This window comes from Pelodiscus sinensis, chromosome 5, assembly GCF_049634645.1.
Source record: "Pelodiscus sinensis isolate JC-2024 chromosome 5, ASM4963464v1, whole genome shotgun sequence".
Taxonomy (NCBI): Eukaryota; Metazoa; Chordata; order Testudines; family Trionychidae; genus Pelodiscus; species Pelodiscus sinensis.
Window position 1 is genome coordinate 12,318,255 of NC_134715.1, and position 24,471 is coordinate 12,342,725.

Genomic DNA, 24,471 nt, shown 5'->3' on the forward strand with positions numbered 1-24,471 from the left:
CATAGCCACACAACCGGAGCGTGGGCGGCCACTTCGCCATGCACCCGGGGCCGGCGCCCCCACCCGCCCATATCCGTGCACCCGGGGCCGGCTCTCACCGTGCGCCATGCGCCCGAGGCCGGCTCCAGCACAGCGCATGCGCCACCTGTCTGGGGCCAGGCCAGCCCCGAGCACTTGGTGGACGCACACAAATGCTCCCGTGGGCACCATGGCACCCGTGGGCACCGTGTTGGGGACCACTGGCATAGATCTGCATGGTACCACCACTGCCACCAGCTCCCTGCCTCACCTGTTGGCCACTTGCTATGGAGGCACTGAGCCCTGCCGCAAGCCCCCACCAATGGCAGCCTGAAGAGAGGGGCCCTGGCCAGGCCCCACCCAACCCGGCTTGCCGGGCCACCTGCTGCTGTGCCTGCTGCCACCACAGGGCGGGGTTCCCCTCAACTCGTCATTTCTCACTCATTCTGGCATTTTCCAAAAACTTCTCAAGTCTTACAATGTATTCTTAAATGTTCCCTGTGACAGACAGCTCTCCTTTTATAATAGTTCAGATTATACTAGTGTCTAAGGTTCTAACAATCTCTGAGCCTCTTAGTGCTAGGAACTAAATAAGAGATCGTTGCTGTCCTATAGAGTTCAGAACAATAGATAAGGTGAGAGGAAGGCAGTATTATTGCCTTTCTTCATAGATTAGGAACTGAGACATGGAGAAATTAAGTGACTTACCAAAGGCCACTGGAGATAGGTAGCAGACCCAGGAATCAAACCCAGATTTCCAGTTGAGGATATTTACTTCATGACCCCATGCTGCTTCTCTTCCCTGCCGAATGCTACAAAGCATGTTCTTTACTGCCATGCAGCTGTCCTGAGGTGCAGTATTGCATTATCCTCATTTTATATCTGGGAAAACTGTTTCATGGGAGAAATGACCAGTCCCAGATTGCAGGTGGAACTGAGAATAGGACTTGGGAATTCTGATTCCCTGGATGTGCCCTAATCACAAGACTTCTTCCTTATTAAGTTGAAATGACAGCCATACTTTTACTGTTTTTTAATCAAGTTACTTTTCCCTTTTCCTCAACATAAAGCCGTTCCTTTGGCTAACATCCTGAAATTCATCACCAGAAACACCTATTGAGAAAGGGGATATTGGAGTGTGTGGCAGAGGTGCTGCTCTCCTTCCCTAGAGCCCCTGATTCAGCAATATTTCCATGTGGCACAAGGTATTCCTTAAAGCCAAATGGGGCTTGGATAAGCTAGAAACATGGGGTTGCAAACCTGCTGCTGGACAAGGGTGGGAGGAAACATTGAGAGCTCCCTGTGAATCTTCTTGTCAGAGATGGTCATGGGGAAATTATTATGGAGCACGGGAATCAGATCAGCAGGTCCATTTGATCCTGCCTTAATTCACCTCTGGGAGCAGTGCCATATGGATTCCATTGTTGTCAAATAGACACAGGGAGACACATCCAGTCCTGGAACACTGACATTAAAGTTAAGGAGTTGAGCCCACTTACATCAGAGCTGAAATTGTCCTTTCTTTCCCAAGTGGTGGTTGAATATACAGTATATAGGAACGAAGGCCAGTGAGGGTCAATCCAGGCCAGGGGTGGGGAACCTTTTTTGAATCGGGGGACATTGACCCACAGAAAAATAAGTTAGGGTTTGCACACAAGTGATAAGCAGGAAAAAAACCCTTTCACTTTGTCCCCCGTCAGAGGAGAAAGACACTCTCCACATTCCATTTGCACACCAGAGCCTGGGGGGGCCCAGCCTAGAAGATTTTGTGCACTCCAGCCCCCACAGCGTTAGAAGAGGGGCTGGAGCACCAGCATGGGCTCCCCAGTGATGGGGGGGTGCCCTGCGGATTGGGGGCTGGATCCAGACAAGCCAAGGGCCTTATCTGGCCCCTGGGCCTGAAGTTCCCTACTCCTGATCTATGCTAATGAGTGGGTCACATGAGTGGCCCTCTTTCATTTCAGTGGGTCACAAGATTGTCATAACCAAGACAGTCTCCCAGGGTATGTCTATACTACCCTCCTAATTCGAACTAGGAGGGTAATGTAGGCATACTGCACTTGCAAATGAAGCCTGGGATTTGAATTTCCCGGACTTCATTTGCATGAAGCTGGCCGGCGCCATTTTTAACTGCCGGCAGTTTGAACCCCATGCCGCGAGGTTACACGCGGCACGGAGTAGCTAGTTCGGATTAGGTTTCCTAATCCGAACTAGCTGTACTCCTCGTGGAGCAGCAGCTGAATCGGAGAAGCTGAGGGCAGAGCAGCTCCAATTGTCTGGCTGCCCGGAGCACTTCCGGGTTCCAGATGGTGCCAGACCATCAGAAGTGCTGGACCATTGGATGCCGGACCACTGGAGTTTTACTGTATTAGGCAGGCCTAGATAATGCTGTAACTATTATGATGATAATATTATAGCTGTGTACTTCAGAAGTACAGGGAACACTACTTTTTATTGGAATGGTAATGTGTTAGTGTGTATAAATGATGTTGCTACATACTGCTATCCAGTGAAACTAGTCTTCATCAGTTGCATGGCATTTGTACTGTCAGACACTTATTATATCTGGATGGTGGCAGGAAGACATCAGCCTATGTATAAATATTAAAGCAAGCTGGAAAATCCTCTACTGAAGGCATAAATGTAAACACAAATGAACGAGAAAAGGCTGGATACCTTTATATCCAGTTTCCCCACAGCAGTCAGGAAGTGAGAAAACCAAGGTGATTACATTTAAAATAGCTAGGAAATTATAAAGAAAAAACATACTAGTTAAATATAAGTCCCCTGTTTTAAGAAGATATTCCTAAAAGGAAATGTATTGCAATTAGAACTGGTCAGAAATTTGTTTCAGGTAATATTTTTCTCCAGAAAGCAGATTCTCTTCATGAAAAAATGTTTAGTCAAAAAGTCAATTTTCTATTAAAACACAGTTTTGATGGAAAAAAAATTATTCACCCTAATACTGACACGTTTTAGTCTTCTGGGTTATTTATTTACATGTGTTATATCTCAGATTATAGGGAGCTCCTTAGATCAAGAACTGAAATAGGAGGATGAGTACATAAGTTTAAAGATGAACCTTTTTGATCAAGTCTGCATGAGTATTCGTTCAAAATAGACAAAGTTGCCAAAGGCTTGCCCCAGTATGCACTAGGCTCAGTTTAAAATGTGAGAAGGATTCTTTGTAGGAGGGGAGAGGACTTTGATTTGTTTATTCAATGGAGGGGTATCCCTAGGGAACAAAAAGTAATTTTATAAAGATTTCTAGTACATCACAGCAGTAGTTCGAAAAAAAGCAAATAGTAACAGTCCACCCAGAGCATACTCATCTCATTTTGCTTGAAGCAGCACTACCTCTGCATCTGTGGAAAATACTTCTTTCACATCTGCATGATGGCTCAGGACAGAGAGAACCCTTCGTTTGAGTAAATGGGAGTCCTGTGCATAGAAGGCAATATTCATTCCCCCACAGAGGTCCAAAACGAGGCTTATGCTCTACATAAGTCATACTTAAGCCCTGTTTTAAGGACCTAATTATGACTTAAATCTCCCACACCTATATAGAGAGAGTTGTGTCAGATCTAAGAGCAGAATTTTATCTCTAAATTGCTAATGATTTTTTTTAAAGTGTCTATCTAGCCTTTTGTGTCTCTTGCATAAATTAATCCAGTGAAACCTCAGAGATCATTTTGTTCTTTTGTCTAATAAAAGTTTTTAAATGATCTTCCCCCTCCCTAAAAGCCCCAATGGGCTTCGTCTATACTGCAAGGTTTTTGTGCAAGAAGTCTTTTGCAGAAGAGTTCTTGCGCAAAATGTCCACACCTCAAAGTGCATCGCTTTTGTGATGTGCTTTTACACAAGAGAGTGTTCATACTGCATGGACGCTTTTGCGCAAGAAAGATCTGATTCCTATTCATAGAATGGCTACCAGAGCACCTGTGCTTTTTCACATAGGCTCTACTTGCACAAGAAACCCCTGCGGAGCGTCCACACATGCCTTTTTGCGCAACAGCTGTAGTGCAAAAGGAGTTATGCTTTGTAGAAGGAGGTTTACCTACACCGCAAAAAGCCCTCTGTTCTGTTGATTGACTGTCGATTTGCTTGCGCAAAAGCACACTTGTGGTGTGGACATTCTGCGGGTTCTTGCGCAAAACCAGCCAGTTTTGCGTAAAAACCTTGTAGTATAGACGTAGCCCAACTGTTTTTGAGAGTTGTATGTATTTTATTTTGAAATGTACTGATATCTTTAAATCAGTCATATGAATTCGTCAGATCTCTAGTTATGGACTTCTTAATGTGTAACTGTAAACAAATCCCATAGCCACAAATAAGGATCTAGCTACTTGCTGCATGATGTTCCAAAAACTGGCTGTAGTAGCAGCGTTATACTTTATAAAACTCTCTTACAAACACTACGCAGCAGGGGAGCCAACAGCCTGTATGGGCCCCTGGGCAACGTGAGGGGGGCCTAACTCTGTGCTCCCAGGACGGGGTCAGGGCAGCCTGTCCTCTGCACTGCTCAGAGCACAGCATGGCCCCCTGCCCTATCCCTGAGAACCGTACTGAGTGTGCTGCATTGGGCTCTGGCAGCAATTTTAATCACCCGGGGCTCAAGCCACTGTTGCCACAGAAGCTGTGGTGACCAGGAACTGTGAGCCCCTTCGAATTGTCAGGCCTGCAGAGCAGTGATTTTCAAAACTTAAGACCCAGTGCACTATACCTAAAACTCAAAAGCACTTACCATACTGTTATTGACATTTCATTCCGTGTAGTTACAATGGATTCTTAATCTGATAAACCAAACCATATACCACTGCATTGCAGACCATTTTTTGAGAACTGTCATTCAAAGAAAATCGCAGGAGTAACAGAATATGACTAGCAATGAGAAATGTTCAACTTCGCTATTCAATCAACACCACCCTAGACCCCAGTGGTGACCCAGTCAAGAGAGCTCATTAAAAACAGTTGCTCTTTCCCAACATCTCCAAGTCTGTGATAAAGGACATGAGTAGAAAGAATATGATTCAGTCTCAGAACACAAATGTGAAGATTGGGTTAATAGAGGAGCAATAAAATGTCATCATTTCTAAAGCTACATAAGCAGTAAAACTGAACATTTTGCATGGGCACATCTTATTCTGTATAATCATCCACTCCTTTTCCTATTGCCCTCTATCTTTTCACCATCAATATTTGCAGATGCATAACAAAGGAATGACCTACTAAAAATGATTCTTTGCAGCAATTCCAATGCACGTCACTTTCCATAAGGTGCACGTGTGTATCCAGACATGGATACATATGACATCCATTGAATGCCAGCAGTACACAAATCATACTGTATGTGTCTCTGAAGTTTGACAGACAGCTGCTAAATGTGAGTTTGACTTTCAAAAGCTGAGCAAAGGAGGAATTTTGAAGAAATGGAGACTGAAGAAAAGAAAATGATAGGCAGCAAGTGCCAGACCCATGTTAGCAAGAAAAAGATCATTGATATCAAAACAGAACCATCTATAGGGGAAAGTAGTGTGCATATCAATTAACATGGTTTAGATTTAACTGACTTATTATTTATATAGTTCCCACAGGGTGCTAAACTCATTACAAAAAAAGATACCTCTCTGTGACCATGAAAACTCCTTAACTCTAACTGGAAAAGTTGTTCACTGTTCTGTAACAGTCACTTCTATCTGCCTGTCAAATTCACTAAACCTAACACACTGCGTTCATAGAATTTACCCAAAAAGGGTCATGTAAGGCGCTGAATAGAAGCTGACCTCATACTGACCCTCATAATCATTGTGTCATACATGTATGGGTGATGTTTACAGAGTTGCTTGTATGTACTAAGAGTACATTTTAGGATCCATGTCTCAGATAGGATTGACAAACAAGTGTTTTCTACACAGGCACCATTTATGGGGTATTAGAAGGTCTGTAGCCCCCCCTACAGTTTGAATCCTTGGATTTCATACTTGAGGTCTGCTTAAAGCACGTGGCCCTAGTTCCAGCGGCAATTTGGGTGGCCAGGTGTCCAGTTATTGCCTGTACTGTCCTTTATTCGGGTCCCCAGTCTGGTAAAAAAAAAAAACAGAAAATACTGGATATGTGAAATGTCCAGTATTTCCTGTTTCCCTTGGACAGAAGCCTGGTGGGGACAATTTTCCCCTGCCGCATGTGATGAGGGAGTGAGAGGGGGGTGTTTGGTATTTTTTGTTAAACCATCTGGCAACCCTAGCGGTAATTCGTAACTGCAACAGAGTTTGTGCTGCTTTCAGCTTTGTCTTGGGACAGGTAATTTGTTTATAAACAGAGGGCGATTAAGATAACAAAAGGCTTGTCATTAAAGTAATTGAAGAATCTTTAGATTCTGGGTATTCCACTTAAAAGGTAGGAATAAAAGAGTAAGGATAAATAGTGGTTGCTCCTGGGAATAAATGGTGGTTTGCTCCAGCATCTAGACCACTGGTGTAAAATTTACTCATAAATGTTCTTGAAAAAGAAATAAACAGTGAGGTGGCAAAATTTGCAGATGGTACAAAATTACTCAAAATAGTTAAGTCCAAAGGAGACAGCAAAGAGTTACAAAGGGATCTCACAACACTGTGTGATTGGGCAACACAAAGTCAGAGAAAATTATGTGTCGATGAATGCAAAGTAATGCACGTGGAAAAATATAATCCCAACTATATGTACAAAAAATGATTTGGTCTAAAATAGCTGTTATCACTGAAAGAAAGGGATCTTGGAATCATTGTGGATAGTTCCCTGAAAACATCTGCTCAGTGTGCAGGGGCAATCTAAAAAGCTAACAGAACATTGGGAACTATTAGGAAAGGAATAGATACTAAGACAAAAAATACCATATTACCTCTATAAAAAGTTACGGTATGCCCACATCTTGAATACTGCATACAGATCTGGTCACTCCATTGAAAAAAAGGTATATTGGATTTGGAAAAAGGTACAGAAAGGGCAACAGAAATGATTAAGGGTAAAGAACAGCTTCAGTATGAGGTGAGATTAACAAGACTGGGACTTTTCAGCTTGGAAGAGAAATGACACAAGGATGAGGAAATGTGTTAGAGGTCTAGAAAATCATGAGTGGTGTGGAAAAATAGAATAAGGAAATGTTATTTACTCCATCACTAACATAGCACAAGAAGCTCACCCAATGAAATGCATAGGTAGCAGATTTATAACAACAAAACCAATTATTTCTTCGTGGTCAACCTGTGGAACTCTTTGCTAGGAGATGGTAGAAAGGCCCAAACTATAACAAGGTTCCAATAATAACAAAATAAGTTCAAGGAGGACAGGTCCATCAATGGTTACTAGCCAGAATGGGCAGGGAGAGTGTCCCTAGCTACTGTTTGCAGAAGCTGGGAATGGACGACAGGATGGATCATTTGATGGTTGTTCATGTATTCTGATGCACCTGGCATTGGTCGCTGTTGAAAGACAGAATACTGGGTTAGATGGACAATTGGTCTGACCCAGTATGGCCATTCTCTTATATAGAACCCAGATGTATCTGCCCCCTGCTGCAACCCACGAGACTCCATTTCCCTTCCAGAGATGAGATAGAACCCAGGAGTCCTGGCAGTGTCTTTTTCTCTCTGAAGAGTTAGAAACAAAGTAAAAATACAGATTACAATTTTTAGTTTAACCAGTGTCCCTTAAGTGATTTGCCACAAGATGTCAGAATATGTTAATATTAGAACTGAGTGTGTCTAATATTTATTTAATTTTCTTTTCTATACGAATTAAATACAGGCTTCTGGCAGCTAATTGCTAAGTTATCTGGCAAAAAAGAGAGAGATTTCCAGTGCCTTAATAACCCCTTGAAAGAGATGATGTGTGTGGGTGGAAGGGTAGATAGGGTCAGTCCCTCCCCCTCCCCAATTTGCTGCTTGGCTTTTACTGAACATGCTCAGTAACACTGCTGAACCTGCTGCCTTCAGTCTGCCCCTCCATGCTCTTACTCTTCCCCTCCCCCCATGCACAAGTCACCCTTCCCCCACCAAAATCTGAAATGGCACACCTGTTCCTACACAAAGGAATATTTAATGACTTGTTTGCCTAGGGTCACCTGTAAATTAAGCATTGCAAGCCAATACTATGAAAAGCACATTGACAGAGGAAATTAAGAGGGGGATGAGAAATCAACAGAAGAAAGCAAAGTGGAGACCAAACCTAGCAGATCAGCCTCACTCTGGGATCAAAAGCAGTGAACTCTGGGAAATGTCAGGAGACAGAAACATTTGAAGTCCTGGTTCATTTGGTGGAAAACCAGCAAGCTCTGCAGAAAAACCTGAGATGGACTGTTTTATCATCTGTAGCTTATTAACGTTAGATTTTAGTCTTTGGGAAATGTTGCACTTTTGTTTTGTTTATAACAGGTTTTTTTCTATTATCCTTGTTCTTTATCTTTGAAATCTCTGTTCTTTCTAAATAAAGGTATATTTGTTTTCACTATACATAGATTCTATTGCTAGGTTGTCATATTGGAGCTGATACTCAGCTGAATCAGTATATAGGCTATGTCTACACTACAGGGTTTTTGTGCAGAAACAGCCGTTTTTGTGCGGAAACCTGCAGAGCATCCACACCTCAAGCATGTTTTTGCACAAGAAAATTTACAGTAAAACAGCAGAACAGAGGGCTCTTTTGTGGTGTAGGTATACCTCTTTCTATGAGGAATAACTCCTTTTTGCGCAAGGGTTCTTGCACAAAAAGGTGTGTGTGGATGCTCAACAGGGGTTTCTTGTGCAAAAAGAGCCTATCTGAAAAAGCACAGGTGCTCTGATGGCCATTCTCCAAATGGCCATCAGCTTTCTTTCTCAAGAATGTCCATGCAGTGTGGATGCTCTCTTGTGCAAAGTGCTTTTGAGGTGTGGACGCGCTTTTGCGTAAGAAGTTTTTGCTGAAGATCTTTTCCGCAAAAAGCTTCTTGTGCAAAAACCCTGCAGTGTAGACAAAGCCTATGGGTATAGTATTTATTCAGTTGGAAGTAACACACTGTGGCTACGTCTACACTGCAGGCTTCTTGTGCAAGAACTGTTTTGCGGAAGAGTTCTTGTGCAAAAGGTCTCCCACAAGAGCGCATCCACACTACCATGTGCTTTTGCGCAAGAGATGGGTTTTTGCGCAAAAGCATCCATGGTAGTGTGGACGCTCTCTTGCTCAAGAAAGCTCTGATGGCCATTTTAGCCATAGGGGTTTCTTGCACAAGAAATCCATGTTGCCTGTCTACAATGCCTTACCGTGTTAGATATTACTTACCCCAATTTATAAATGGTGAAATGACACTGAAGAGCTGTCACATATAAAGGTATAGGGCCTGATTCTGATCTTAAACCAAGAATCCAAAGTAACTCCTCTGCAGTTACCACAATCTAAGATGAACATCAGTCAGATAAGAATCAGGTCCTAATGTTTTGCCTAAGTGTCGTATTCTGACTGATAATCAAGACTAGACCCAGGTGGGGCCATTGACAGTCCAGTGTTAGCTACCTCTCCAGTCAACCAAATTCTGTCCTCAGTTCTGTGTGTGCAATAGGCATGAACAGGAGATGTGATCCTGAACCCGAGGGCAGAATCTATCCAGACACGTGTGGAGGGAAGGTTTATAGGGGTCAATTGAGGAAGAACTCTGTACGTGTGAAGTATGGGGGTGGTGAGGCCTGCATTCTCTCCCCTTTCCCATTCCCCCTACCCCTTCCCTACTACTGATGAGCCAGAAGCTAGCCTCTAGGAACATATGCCATTGTAGCAAGAAAAAATTGTAGATAAGGGCGGGAACATAACAATCTTGTATACCTAAATGTACTGATCACATAAACAAAGTCAAAGGACAAGCAGTACAGCTGTGCCATACTATAATAAGCAATGAGTAACCCCCGGAAATCTCCAAACTGCCACAAACAAGGTAGACATGCAGTATTTAAACCTGCATCAGAGCACAGCAATTTGGACCTCACTGATGGGCTTTGGGTACCGGTGCCTTGGAAGCTGAGACAGTCTCCCACTTCATCCGCAGCCAAAATGGGGTTCCCGACTAGCCGAAGGTGTGTAAGAAATGCCGCTTTTCCTATCATATTGTTCTTTTAGTTAAGGGGCACAGCTGATAGCTATCAGGAAAAAAACTACTTGGCTACGTCTACATTGGCATCCCTTTCCGGAAAAGGGATGCTAATGAGATGAGTCGGAATTGCAAATCCGCAGGGGATTTAAATATCCCCCACAGCATTTGCATTTACATGGCTGCCGCTTTTTTCTGGCTTGGGGATAAGCCGGTGAAAAGCGCCAGTCTAGACGCGATTCTCCGGAAAATAAGCCCTTTTCCGGAGGATTTCTTATTCCTACAAGTAGCATCCCTTGTACAAGTAGGAATAAGAAATCCTCCGGAAAAGGGCTTATTTTCCGGAGAATTGCATCTAGACTGGCGCTTTTCTCCGGCTTATCCCCAAGCCGGAAAAAAGCGGCAGCCATGTAAATGCAAATGCCGCGGGGGATATTTAAATCCCCCGCGGATTTGCAATTCCGAAGTGTCTCATTGGCATCCCTTTCCGGAAAAGGGATGCTAATGTAGACACAGCCCTTGTATTTGACAGATACCTGTGTAGCATCCTTTGTAATTTGAGAACCCAGTGTCGGACCTGAGACTTACTCTTGCCGACAACAGGGTTGTACATCTATATGAACTGGAGTATGGTGGAAAGAGGTTCAATGTATCTTTGGAAGCGTGCTCTGTTGTAATATATTCAGCATATATTTGATTTAGCCAAAACTAATCGGCATCACTCCAAAAAGGCTATATAACTACAAATGTACTCACATTCTTCTTTATTGTGAAGGACAGAAAAGACAGACAGTGATAGTGTTTCTGCCAAAGTGATCTGTAGCATTCCAGTTGTCAGAAGAATGTGGCCCTAATATTCCCTCAAATGCCAAGGAAGTGCTCCAGGGTAAGAGTTTCGCTCATCTGGCTGCCTAGTGCACCAGCTTAGAAGACAAGCCCATAAAGTCATGTGAGTCAGAGTGCTAGGTCGTGAGGCCACGTCATCTCTTTGTTACAGTAACAAGATGCACTGTATTAAACCCGTGGTTCTTAACCATGGGTGCATTGGATAGTTGATGGTTTTAAAACAGACTACATAAAAAGCACTAGCAAAGTCAATGCAAACTAAAATTTCATAGAGCCAATATGAGAAAGTAGGCAATTTTTCAGTAATATTGCATAGTAACAGTTTTGTATTTATTTCTGTTTTTCTAAGCAAGTAGTTTTTAAGTGAGATGAAACTTGGGGGTGTGCAAGGCAAAGCCGACCTCTGAAAGGGAGACAGTAGTCTGGAAAGGTTGAGAACCATTGAATTAAATTACATATTTTGTCCCAAATTCCCAGAAATGCCTTTGTAAAATTTTCCACAGGTAATTTAGTACAGACACGAGCAGTCCTGAAAACCTGGGCCTTTGTGTTTCAGTGCACCAGACAAGGTAAGCAAAGAGTTCATACCCAGACATGTTTGTCTAGGGTAAGTTTTTAGGCTCAGCTCCTCAGTTGAGGTAAATCCTCATAACAGAGTTACACCAATTCACACCAGTTAAACAACCAGTCCTTAGTGTGTCCTTGGCCTTTTTTATTATTTTCATTGGTCTTTTCTGTTTGTCAGTGTAGTCAAACCTTTATTTCCTGAACTCCAGTTAATCAACACTCTCAGGGCATGTCTACAGTAGGAAATTATTTCAAAGTAACTACATTCGACATCATAACTCCCAATTTAACAAAAACAAAATAGCGTGTCCACACTATGGACAAGCATTGAAATTAGTCAGAATTATTTTGAAATATTGTATCCACACTGATTGGAGCCTGTCTCGGACTTAGACCTCGCACTGTGGGGAGTGTACTGGGAGGGAGGAGACTGCCGGTGACTGCTTGGTTAGGCAAGCTACGACGCATGCTTTCAGGAGCTCCTCCTTACGCCCGCATCTCACATGCCACTCCTCCGCTGCCTCACCCCTTGTGGGACACAAAATGGATCCAGTGTGCTCTGATTGCCCTTGTGGATGCCACAGCACTCACAACATGGAGTCAGAGCTGCTGCAAAGCAGTGCCAGGCTCACGGGCCTCATGCTGCGCCTCATGGCGCAGGTCGTCCAGACTGCCCAAATGTTGCTCCAGCAGGATGAGGGCCAGCCTGGACCATAGGCCCTGATCACCCAGGTCCTGCCGCTCTTGCTGCTGTGCATGCCCACAATCCCCTGGACACCGTGGAATGCTGCTTCTGTCAGTGGGAGACCAGTTTGGACAGGTGGGACCGCATCGTCCTGCAGCTATGGGACGACCAGCAGTGGCTCCAGAACTTCCACGGGCTCAAGGCCACCTTCCTCAAGCTCTGCAAGTGACTCGCTCCTTTCCTCCGGCGACAGACACCCTGTATAAGACCCGTCATCCCCATACAAAGTGTGTGGCCATCACACTCTGGAAGCTCACCACACCAGACAGCTACCGCTCCATTGGGAACCAGTTCAGCATGGGGAAATCCACAGTTTGCAGGTAGCAAAGGTGCTATTACGGAGGGTCATCACTCTGGGGAATGTGGACACCATTCTGAATTACTTTGCCGCCATGGGCTTCCTCAACTGCTGGGGCCATAGATGGCACATCCCCCATTCTGGGCACCAACCACCAGCCCTTGGACTTTATCAACAGGAAAGGTTATTTCTTTAGGGTGTTGCAGGCCCTCTTGGACCACAAGGGTCGCTTCACCAACACCGGGTAGTCGGGGAAGGCGCACAACGCCTGCATCCTCCGGAACTCCTGCCTATTCTGAAAGATGCACTCTGGCACTTTTTTCCCTGACCACACCATCAGAGTCGGGGACGTGCACATGCCCATCTGTGTCCTGAGTGGCACATCCTGCCCCTTACTCCCCTGGCCCTTCATAGGCAGCCTGGACCCACCAAGGAGCAATTCAGTGCCAGGCTGAGTAGGTGCCGCATGGTTGTGGAGTGTGTGTTTGGCCATTTAAAGAGGAGGTTCAGGAGTCTCCTCACCTGCCTGGACAACATCCCCTTTGTGGTAGCAGACTGCTGTGTGCTCCACAACTTGTGCTAAAGTAAGGGTGAGACTTTTCTGCCAGGGTGGAGGGGTAAAGGCTGAATGGCTGGCCACGGCATTCAAGCAGCTGGACGCCAGCACCATCAGGAGAGCACATCAAGTAGCTGTGCTCATCAGGGAGGCCTTGAGGGAGAGTTTCGTGCAAGGCCAGTTGTGAGACTCTCCCCTGTGCCTCTCCATTGTTGTGTACTTTTGGCATCCAATGGATGTTTCATTTAGGTAAATCTGAAATGTTTGTCTGAATTTTGACTTTTTAATGCTTTTAATTTTTTTATATAAAATATATTTGGAAATGAATAAAATATTCCAAATTTTTTAAAAACCTGATGTTTTATTCCAGAAATGTTGCAACGGGATGTTTTGACATTTTTGAAATGCTTTGTACCAATTTATTTTCCCCTAAACAAAATTTCATCACAATTGACTTGTTTCCCTGAAACAATTTGCTTTCAGTGAATCAACATTTTCTGACAGGTTTTCTTGGAAATTTTCCCATGCATTAGTCGGGCACCTGCTTGTTCAGAGGAGCAATAAGAAGTGCTGCTCTCTCTATTGTTGTAAATGAGAAGTAACTCCACAGGGATCAATGGAGCGACACCAGTGTAAAACAAGTACAGTACTCTTGAGAGGAGCAGGTCCATTGTACTTGCTGACTCTGAACTGACTCTGAACTGACTCTGAACTGTCCTGCTGTGCAGCTGCAGAAAGCTTTTGATGCCAAATGCATTCTGGCACAACTCAGCTGCTCACCTCTATACTCTCTTGAGCTATGTCTACACTCGCAGCTTCTTGCATCAGAAATATGCAAATGAGGATAAGCAATGCCGTTACGCCAGTTAATTTCAGGAATAACGGCATTGCGCAAGAGGGGTTTTCTTGCGCAAGAAGGGGCAGTGTAGACAGCTCCTTCTGGCGCAAGAGCCTCTTCTGCAAAAATGGCAGCTCATTAGGTATGCAAATGAGGCTCGGCAATATTCCACACTTAGCCTCATTTGCATATTCTGATGCAGAAGCTGCAAGTGTAGACATAGCCTTGGGGTATGTCTACACTTGCACCCTAGTTCAAACTAGGGATGCAAGTGCAGGCATTTGAAATAGTTAATGAAGTGGAGATTTAAATATCCCACGCTTCATTAGCATGATCTCGCCGGCGCGTTACTCTGAATGCAAACTGTTTCGAAAGTGAAAGTGCACAAATCACCAATGGTAAATTAGATACCACTCTCTACAGAAAGCCCACTGACTCATACAGTTACCTCAAGCCTCCAGCTCCCATCCAGAACACACCATACAATCTATCGTCTATAGCCAAGCTTTAAGATACAACCGCATATACTCTAATTCCACTGAGAGAGACCAGAAACTTCAGGATCTCTACCAAGCCTTTGTAAACTTCACTTCCCCACCTGGGGAAATAAAAAAACAAATTGAAAGAGCCAGACGAATATCCAGAAACCACCTACTTCAAGACAGACCCAAGAAAACCAACAATAGAACACCACTTGTCATCACCTATAACCCCCAACTTAAACCCGACCAATGCATTATCAATAACCTACAACCTATACTGGAACAGAATACTACAGTCCGAGAGGCTCTGGGAGACAAACCCATAGGCTGTGTCTAGACTGCCAAGTTTTTCCGGAAAATCATCTGCTTTTCCGGAAAAACTTGCCAGCTGTCTACACTGGCCGCTTGAATTTCTGGAAAAGCACTGACGATCTCATGTAAAATCATCAGTGCTTTTCCGGAGAAACTATGCTGCTCCCGTTCGGGCAAATGTCTTTTTCCGAAAGACTTTTCCACAAAAGGGCCCGTGTAGACAGCACAGTACTGTTTTCCGCAAAAAAGCCCCGATCGTGAAAAAGGCGATCGGGGCTTTTTTGCGGAAAACCGCGTCTAGATTGTCCACGGACACTTTTCCACAAAAAGTGCTTTTGCGGAAAAGCATCCTGCCAATCTAGACGCGCTTTTCCGAAAATGCTTTTAGCGGAAAACTTTTCAGTTAAAAGCATTTTCGGAAATTCATGCCAGTGTAGATGTAGCCATAGTCTCCTAGGGTAGGTCTACACTATAAAGTTAGTTCGAACTAACGGACGTTAGTTCGAACTAACTTTAATAGGTGCTACACTAGTGCTCCGCTAGTTCGAATTTGAATCGAACTAGCGGAGCGCTTAGTTCGACTAGGTAAACCTCATTTTACGAGGACTAACGCCTAGTTCGAACTAGCTAGTTCGAACTAAGGGCTGTGTAGCCCTTTAGTTCGAACTAGTGGGAGGCTAGCCCTCCCCAGGTTTCCCTGGTGGCCACTCTGGCCAACACCAGGGAAACTCTATGCCCCCCTCCCGGCCCCGGACCCCTTAAAGGGGCACGGGCTGGCTACAGTGCCCGTGCCAGGTGCAAGCCTGCCAGCACCCAGCTAGCAGACCCTGCACCTGGCACGGCACAGAGCCACCCACCCGATGCCCCCCAGCCCACCCCCCCTTGCCGGGACCAGGCTGGCGGCTCCCGGGAGCTTGCCCTGGACCGCAAGAGGCGGGCACCTTCCTGGGCTAGTGCGGACATCGTGGACCTCGTCCACGATCTCCGCACTAGGCACAGGAAAGTGGCCGTCTAGGGCAGGAGAGCTGCCAGCCTGGCCACCCAGGACCAGGTGTGCATGAAAATCAAGGGGGTCCACTGAGACCCCCGACCCTGAGCCCCTGAGCTTACAATGGCCGTCCTGGGTCAGACCAAAGGTCCATCTAGCCCAGTAGCCTGTCTGCCGACAGCGGCCAACCCTAGGGACCCTGGAGGGGATGGACCGAAGACAGTGACCAAGCCATTTGTCTCGTGCCATCCCTCTCCAGCCTTCCACAAACTTTGGGCAGGGACACCACTCCTACCCCCTGGCTAATAGGACTCCATGGGCCCAACCTCCATCACTTTATCTCACTTCCCTTTAAACTCTATTCTAGTTGTAGCCTTCACAGCCTCCTGCAGCAAGGAGTTCCACAGGTTAACTAATTGCTTTGTCAAGAAGAACAACTTTCTCTTACTAGTTTGAAGCCTGCTACCCATTCCTTTCCTTTGGTGTCCTCTAGTCCTTCTTTATGGGAACTCATGAAGAACTTTTCTGAATGCACCCTCTCCACCCAACCCCTGCTTTTAGAGACCTCTATCCTGTCCCCCCTCCGTCTCCTCTTTTCTAAGCTGAACAGTCCCAGTCTCTGTAGCCTTTCTTCATCTGGGACCTGTTCCCAACCCCTGATCATGTTAGTTGCCCTCCCTTCTCCCAGCCTTTCTCTTCCCCTCTCCCACCTCCTTTTCCCAGTCTCCCCCAGTTTTGTTCAATAAAGACAGAGTCAATGTTGGAAGAAACGTTATCTTTATTTTGTACATCAATCAGAAGGGGGGCTAGGGAAGGGTAAGTGGAAGGAGGTGAGGGAGGAATGGGGTATGAGCCCCCGATGGGGACGACTGGGCTGGCTCTGCGGGCTTCTGGGGGTGGAAGCTCTCCTGCAGCCCCCCAATTACTCCCTCTCCCCAGATGGCAGCCTGCGGCAAGTGCAGCCGGGCTGATGGCCAAGTGGTGTGATGTGCCCAGTGTGGGCACTCAGGGCACTCCAAGCCAGAACTTCTTTGCAAGCGGGGCACCCCTTAGAACTGTGTGTCTGGGGTGGGGGTCGGGACCCTTTAAGCGCAGCCCTCGGCTAGCCTGAGACAGCATCTCCATGCTCTAAGTCCTCCTTTTATGCCCTGCCGGCACTGCTTCCGGCCATCCTTAAGCCCTGTTCAGAGTCCACTCAATGTGGACTTGCTAGTTCGAACTAGCAAAACGCTAGTTCGAACTAGTTTTTAGTTCTAGATGCGTTAGTTCGAACTAGCTTAGTTCGAATTAACTAATTCGAACTAAGTTAGTTCGAACTAGCGCTGTAGTGTAGACGTACCCCTATAGACAACCACCTAACCTCAGGATGATTCTTACCAACAACCACAGGACATACCACACTAATACCAACCCTGGTACCTTCCCTTGCAACAAACCCTGTTGCCAGCTTTGTCCACATAGTTACTCTGCTGACACCATCATTGGACTAACCACATCAGTTACAAGATCAAGAACACATATTCCTGTTCATCCAGAAACATAATTTATGCCATCATGTGCCAACAGTGTCCGTCTGCTATGTATATTGGACAAACTTCTCAGACACTTCACCACAGAATTAATGCCTACAAATCAGACAGTTTCATAAAGAAAAAACAGTTTCTTGTCATTTCAACCAGATTGGGCATTGTCTCAACAACCTCACTATCTGTATCTTACCCGTATTTTCCGGCGTATAAGGCTACTGGGCGTATAAGACGACCCCCTAATTTTTTAGTTAAAAGATAGGTTTTCGTCTTATACCCCAGCGCCCCTCCGCCTCCCCGGTTTTCCTCCCGGTGTCCCTGGTCTGCTGGAGATGGTCCCCAGCAGACCAGAGGCACCGGGAGCAAAGCCGCAGCAGCGGCGGGGTCCCGCGCCTCTGAGGCTTTGCCAGAGCAAAGCTTCAGAAGCGCGGCACCCCGCCGCCGCTTTGGCTTTGCTCCCGGTGCCTCTGGTCTGCTGGGGACCGTCTCCGGCAGACCAGGGACACTAGGAGCAAAGCCTCTGAGGACGCCCCAGGTGCGGGACAGCCCCGGCACGCCTGGGCTGCCCCGCCACCGGAGCCCCTCCGCGGCTTTGTAAAGCCTCGGGAGAAGCCGGCGGCGGGGCATCCCAGGCGCGCCTGGGCTGCCCTGCCGCCTGTATACCCGGCGTATAAGACGACCCCCGATTTTTGGGGGATGTTTTTTAGCATCAAAAGTCGTCTTATACGCCGGAAAATACGGTACTTCAAAGAGACTTTAACACCAGACTACAAAGGGAAACCTCAGAACTGTCATTCATGCTTAAATTTGACATTTTATGAATGGGCCTTAACAAAGATGCTAACTACCATACCCATTACAAAGATAGCTTCCCCAATTATCACCCCTAATATCATTATCTCATAGAACTAATCTCCCCCCTCCCCCCTCCCACACATTCCCCCTCTGTTCTAAAACCTGATTTCTCAATTTTATATGTGTTCACTTTTATTTTATTGTATCCCTTTGGTATATATGGTCATGCCAATTTTCTTCCACAATTTCATCTGAGGAAGTGGGTCTGGCCCATGAAAGCTGATCACCTAATAAACCATCTTGTTAGTCTTTAAACTGCTGCATAGTCCTGTCTTTTGTCCGATCATTTAAAACACACTTGCAGCGTAACACAGCTTCAATATTAAAGTTCCTGACACCAATGCAGAAGCAAGGAAAATGAAGTGGCTGTTATGATGAGAAATGCCAAGGGCAGATATGAAGCAAATACACGTGATTTTACATGAACAACTGACCTTGCATAACTACCGATAACAGCATTGACCACTCTTTATCCTACTTCCTTTGTGCTCTTCTTACCTTAACAATAACTACTCCTTGGCTTGAATATATATAAACCTGAGAGGTCACTGAAAAATGAAATACTAAGAACTGCATGTCTCAACATAACACTAATGTCTGAAACACTGTCCTCTTGTGGCGATTTCACTATACCGCCATGGCTGCAGTAGCACACAGCCTTGCCCCGGGTCAAAGGCAGAGTCGGGGCAGCTAGCTGAAGACGGGAAATAAAATGGGAACTTCTTCATATTGCAGAGATGAAGACACAGAGTTGGTTTTGTGCAAAAAGAAAATGAATCAGATGAGACAGGTGCCCAGTCAGATGATGACAAAGTAAATGAACTGCTGCCAAGTGAGAAGCAGCCCCGGATTCCCTTGATGGTTGTCTGTGCTTCCGTGAGTCTCAGAGCCACGTAGAATGCAGTCACCTTGCTGGAGCAGTTCAGTGTCTACATCGACAGACGGTCAAGAAGGTTTACAACTCAGGAAGGCAGATGACCCCGGATGGCTTTTTCAAAAAGTGAACTTGCTTCTTTTTCATGCCAAATTTGCTCTACAGCATCCAGCACATCCTGTCATATAAACCCAGTACAAAGTGTTACAGTAATTTTGCAATAAATATCAGGTGAAGGTATCCTAAATGAGATTAATCGTTTTTCTCCAAGCAAAAGTCAGGAGATTTCCTGCAATGAATTGTTTCAATATTCATTACTTAACTGAAAAAAAATGTTCTTACTGGATGAATTCTGCTTATTCATAGCATTTTACCTTGTGTTTTCCAATGTGCTTTTAAAAATGAATCAGCATCTGTCTTACATTTTTTGCTATGTTCATTAATAACGAAGATTTGTGTTAATAATGATGCAGGAATTAGAATCAAGTTTTCTGTTAAGGGAGTGTGTAATTTAAATACCAAAACATTTTCCAAACAGATGCTTTGTGCAAGATAAAAGTATTCATACTGACAAGGTCAGCCGCTATAACTGGCAGTCTATTTAAGACCTAATCCAAAGCCCATACAAGCTAATGTAAGTCTTTCCATTCACAGCAATAGGCTTAGAATCATACCCTTCATGAATAAATTTCTTGTCCCATGCTATATGTGTTGACCTCCAGTCCAGTGAATAATCTATGCCAGGATTTATATGTCTCCAGTTGAATGAATTATATACCACTGTCACGTATTGACCCCCCCTTTTGTGGGGAATGTAGGATCGATTCACCCTCAGTGACAACTCAGAGGGCTCTGATCCCCCAAGCTTACTCTAGACCCCCCAAGTTCCAGGGAGAGGCTTGCACGCGCACTAAGGCTGTAAAGCCTGCACGATGGTCTCTTCCCCGGCAGGTCACTCGTCCCTCACCATGACTCCATGCTACTGGGCTAATGTTCCCGCCTGGATCAGGCGTCCCGCTGCCCATCGCTCGCCTGAGTCCCGTGGTGCTTGGGCTGGACCATAAAACTGCCTCGTTTAGCGTCTATCTCTCCAACTTGCCAGTATCAGTTCATGTAGGGTAGGGGAACCCGGGCCCTCCCGCACTTGCGGGTTCCAGTCCCAGGACCCTGAGGTGAGGCCACAGGGACCTTATCTGAATGGTGAGCCAATGATTAGCCACTCACCACCCATCTCGGGGATTAGTAGCCAACTTCCACCCATCCTGGGACCACTTCCTACGGGCTTAGATGCTCCACCGTTGGCTACTCCTTCTGGAGTGGAGAGACAGCTGCTCCGGTGCTGGCAGTGGGTGTCCCTGCTCAGGGGTCAATCTCCCCGCCTCCCTTGTCTGGGAGCCTAGCCACCTGCTTCTGGAGCCGTCTGTCTCTGCAGGCCGGCCAAATCCGGCATCCCTGGTGCGTCCTGCCGCTTCCCCCGCTGCTCTGGCGTATCCAGCCACTTCCTCCCCGACTGCCCCAGCGCATCCGGCGGCTCTCTCCCCCGCTGCCCCGGTGCCTCCGATGGCTTCCTCCCCCGCTGCTCCGGTGTGTCCGGCGCGTCTGGCGGCTTCCCCCCGATCAGCTGAGCCGGCACCGCTTTTGAACGTGGCATGCAGCTCGACACATGTGCAACAGCACTGGGGGGAGCCGTGCTGGCCTGATTCTGGGCCGGGAGACTCGCGCGCTTCTGGACCCAGGAGGAGGGACGGGCCCGGCCCATCACAACCACAATCTATCCCAAGATTTTATTAGAAACTCTTGTGAGTCAGTGAAAGTACAGAATGCTAGGAAAGTAAGGGGTTCATTGCTTAATACCTCACTTGTTGTCTGTTTTATAACTAACTAGAAGAGTTACCTGGTGTTGCTCGGGTCCTTAAGTCAAGTAATTTGTGTTTTATGTAAAATAAAATGAAACTGTACATGTTTAATTTAAATCTTTGCTCTGGTATGGGACTGGGGGTGAGAGGTTCAGGCTACCCCAGGGGGGAGAGGACTAACCTCAACCCTGTCTTGCCACAGCAGTCTGCGACCAGGTGAGAAGTAAGGATGTGAAGTATTGGGTAATTGACTAATCGAATAGTCAATGCATTTTTGCATCAACTATTCGATTAGTCAGTAGGGCGCCTCTATCTTTGAAATGGAGCAATAGCCCTACAGCTGTTGCTACACTTCAAAGGTGAAAGCGCTGAAGCCTGGGGTCAGCTGGGAACTCCCTGCTGAACCTGGGCTCCATGTGGCACTGCCGCTTTGAAATGCCACGAGGAGCCCAATGCTGGGCTCCCTGCAGCATTTCAAAGCGGCAGCGCTATGCGGAGCCCAGGGTCAACTGGAGTCCCCAGCTGCTCCTGGGCTTTCCGTGGCATTTCAAAGCAACAGCATCACACGGGGTCTGGAGTCAGCTGGAGAGTCCATGGCCATTGCCACTCTCATTTTGTTTTGATGTCCCTGGTTAGAGAATCTCCCATTAAGATGTCTATTTATGTCTTGTCTTTCATGTTTGTCCACAGAGAAAATTGGTAATAGATACTAATAGTGTTTTATCTGTGTACAGCAAATGATCTAAAATACATATTTTGTTTATGAACCTGCTTTAACATGGTTCATATAAAGAATAAATAAACAAGTAAAGTTGCTCAGTTTAGGGGATTTTTTAAAAAGCTCATTACATGGAAAACTTTGATTTTAATATTTGGTTTTCAGTGAAGATTTAGGGCCCAAGCCTGCTTCTATTGTCTTAAGTGGGAGCAAGGTTAGATCTTTGGGGGTTTTATTAGCTGGGTTTACTGAGACACAAAGGATTAACACATGACTTTCCGAGGCCTGATCTACACTAGGACCTTTCTCCGAAATTAGCACCCCTCTGGTCAATTATCTAAGCAATGTGTCCACACAACCAAGCCTGTTATTCTGCAATTAGGGACTGCAGAATTTGAACCCTGTAGTCCTACTTTTCACAAGGAGTAATGCTATTCCCAGCCTTGTATCTCCAGTAGTGTAGACACTATGGTGCCACTAATTCAAACTAATTGGCCTCCAGGAGGCCTCCCACAGCCGCCCACTTTGGCCACACCTGGCATCTCCACTGCTCCCCCCTCCCAAAGAGCTCTATAAGTCCTGGGAACTGGGGGAGGAGCCTGTCCCACATGGCCAGTTTCATGAGCCCTGTGCAAGTGATGAACACACAGAAACATGAGTGCCCCAATGTCCATGATGTTGTCCACATTGCCCAGAGTGATGACCTTCTGTAGCAGGACATGGTTGATGACCTTGGCTACTTGTACAAGCACAGTCCCGACTGTGGATTTCCCCTCCCTGAACTGATTCCCAACTGAGCGGTCACTGTCCAGCATGGCAAGCTTCCAAAGGGCAATGGCCACGCCCTTCTGCACAGGGATGGCAGGTCTCAGTAGGGCATCCTGTCACCTGAGGGCAGGGATAAGCCACTTGCAGAGCTCAAGGAAGGTGGCCTTCCACATGCAGAAGTTGTGCAGCCACAGCTGATCATCCCACCCCAGAAGGACGATTTGGTCCCACCAGAGTTGGTCCCACCGAACTTGTCTCCCTCCACCAGAAGTGGCGTTTCACTGTGTCCAGGAGATTGAGGGGTGTGCACTGTAGCAAGAGCGCTAGGACTTGGCTGAGCAGGGCATGCCAGGGTTCATCCTCCTCATCTCTGTCCTGTTCCTGGTGGAGCAACAGGCAGGCACTATTTTAGGATACCGGCAATATCCCAAAATAGCTACACCGCATCTTCACAAGCCGCCTGTTATTTCGAAATATTTTTTGAAATAACGGATGCGCTATTTCAGCATACTAGTAACCCTCATTCCACGACGGTTAAGGGGTGTCTCAAAAGAGCGCATTATTTCAAAATTTGGCACTGGGTAGACGCACCAAATTTCAAAATAGCCTATTTAGAAATTTAATCAGAATAAGATACGCAATTTGCTTGTTTCGAGTTTAGGGTGCTGTGTAGACACACCCATAGTGTATACACTGTCCTAAAGTCCTCCAGTGGGTAAGTGGCTCATAGGACTAGAATCATAGGACAAAATCCTTAAACGTGATTGCCTACACTTAGGCATCTCATTAAGTGGACTGATTTGCAAAAATGCTGAACAAGTAGAGTTGCCACAGAAGTCAGTGGCTCACTGCCCAAGGTTCTGAGCTCTCTGGCCCTGACCCAGCAAAGCACTTGACTACATGCTTAATGTTAAGCATGTGAGTAGTCTCACTGAAGTGAATGGGAGAATTCTCCTGCTTAAAGTTAAGAATATACTTAAGTGTTCTGCTGACTGGCACCAGAATGCCGAACATCTTGCAGGATCAAGCCTGTCACTGTCAATAGCTTGGTCCTGTTTTGCCAACATGGCTCATTTTTGTGATCCCAATGAAATCATATGAGTAATTCCCATTAACCTCTAGCAATAATCTGCCAGGACAAAAAAGAGCAACTGAAAATACAGCTGCTTATTAAATTCCTATACATTAAAACTTTCTAAGATTTTATGACTGCACCATATTTTGAATAGACTTAAATGGAACTATGGGCAGGAGACTAGGTTTGCAGGGAAGGTCCTAAGTGCTGTTGTTTGGCATATTCTTTTGCTCTACATTAACTCATTTTATTATTGTTCGTGCATTTAAAAGGCACTCGTCACCATAGTCCCTGTGCTCCACATGTTATCTTGTGGTAACATTAGTCTGTGCCTGGCTTTTTTTGTTCATGTCCCCCATAGCTCAAGCATATTTTCAGTCCTTTCCCCCCACTTTATTCACAATTTGTCAGGCTTTCCTGCACATTTCCTTAATAAAGGAAATCAGGTCACACAATTGCAGGGCACTTCATATGGGGTAAGGCAAATTGTTTTGTTATAGGAAAAAGTATTTCACTATGAATTGCTGTGTGTCACCCCACCTCTGAGTCAGTCTGTTGAATAAAGAAATTTTGATCAGCTAAGGTTTCATAACTTATAACTCTTTGCTTTGTCTTCAAGTGAACCCAAGGGCTGGCTGTGAGTTAGCTAGCTTTGATCTTGAGTTAGCACAGCGTAAGCCACTTCTCACAAAGCTGTCCTCCATGGTTTGTTTTTTATATTTAATCTGTTTGAATATCCCTAAAAGTGGAGCAATTTTTGAGGCAGCAGAAAGATTTGGTTCAGTTTAGTCAGTGATCTTGTACAAAAATGACAAATTTCAGCTGCCTTGGGAGCCTGACTAATCCAGCCAAAGAGAAGCATAGGGAAAACTACACATCTCATTTTTTCTTGCTTATAAATTGACAATATCTGGTGTCCAACCAGACTCACAGCCATAGACATAGGGAGACATGCACAGAGCAGAAACAAAGATTTATACTTTAAAAGCCTCAGATGGGGTAGGTATGTGCCACTAGCTTCAGGTGTGGCTACACTGGAGCAGAGGGGTACGTTTCCCA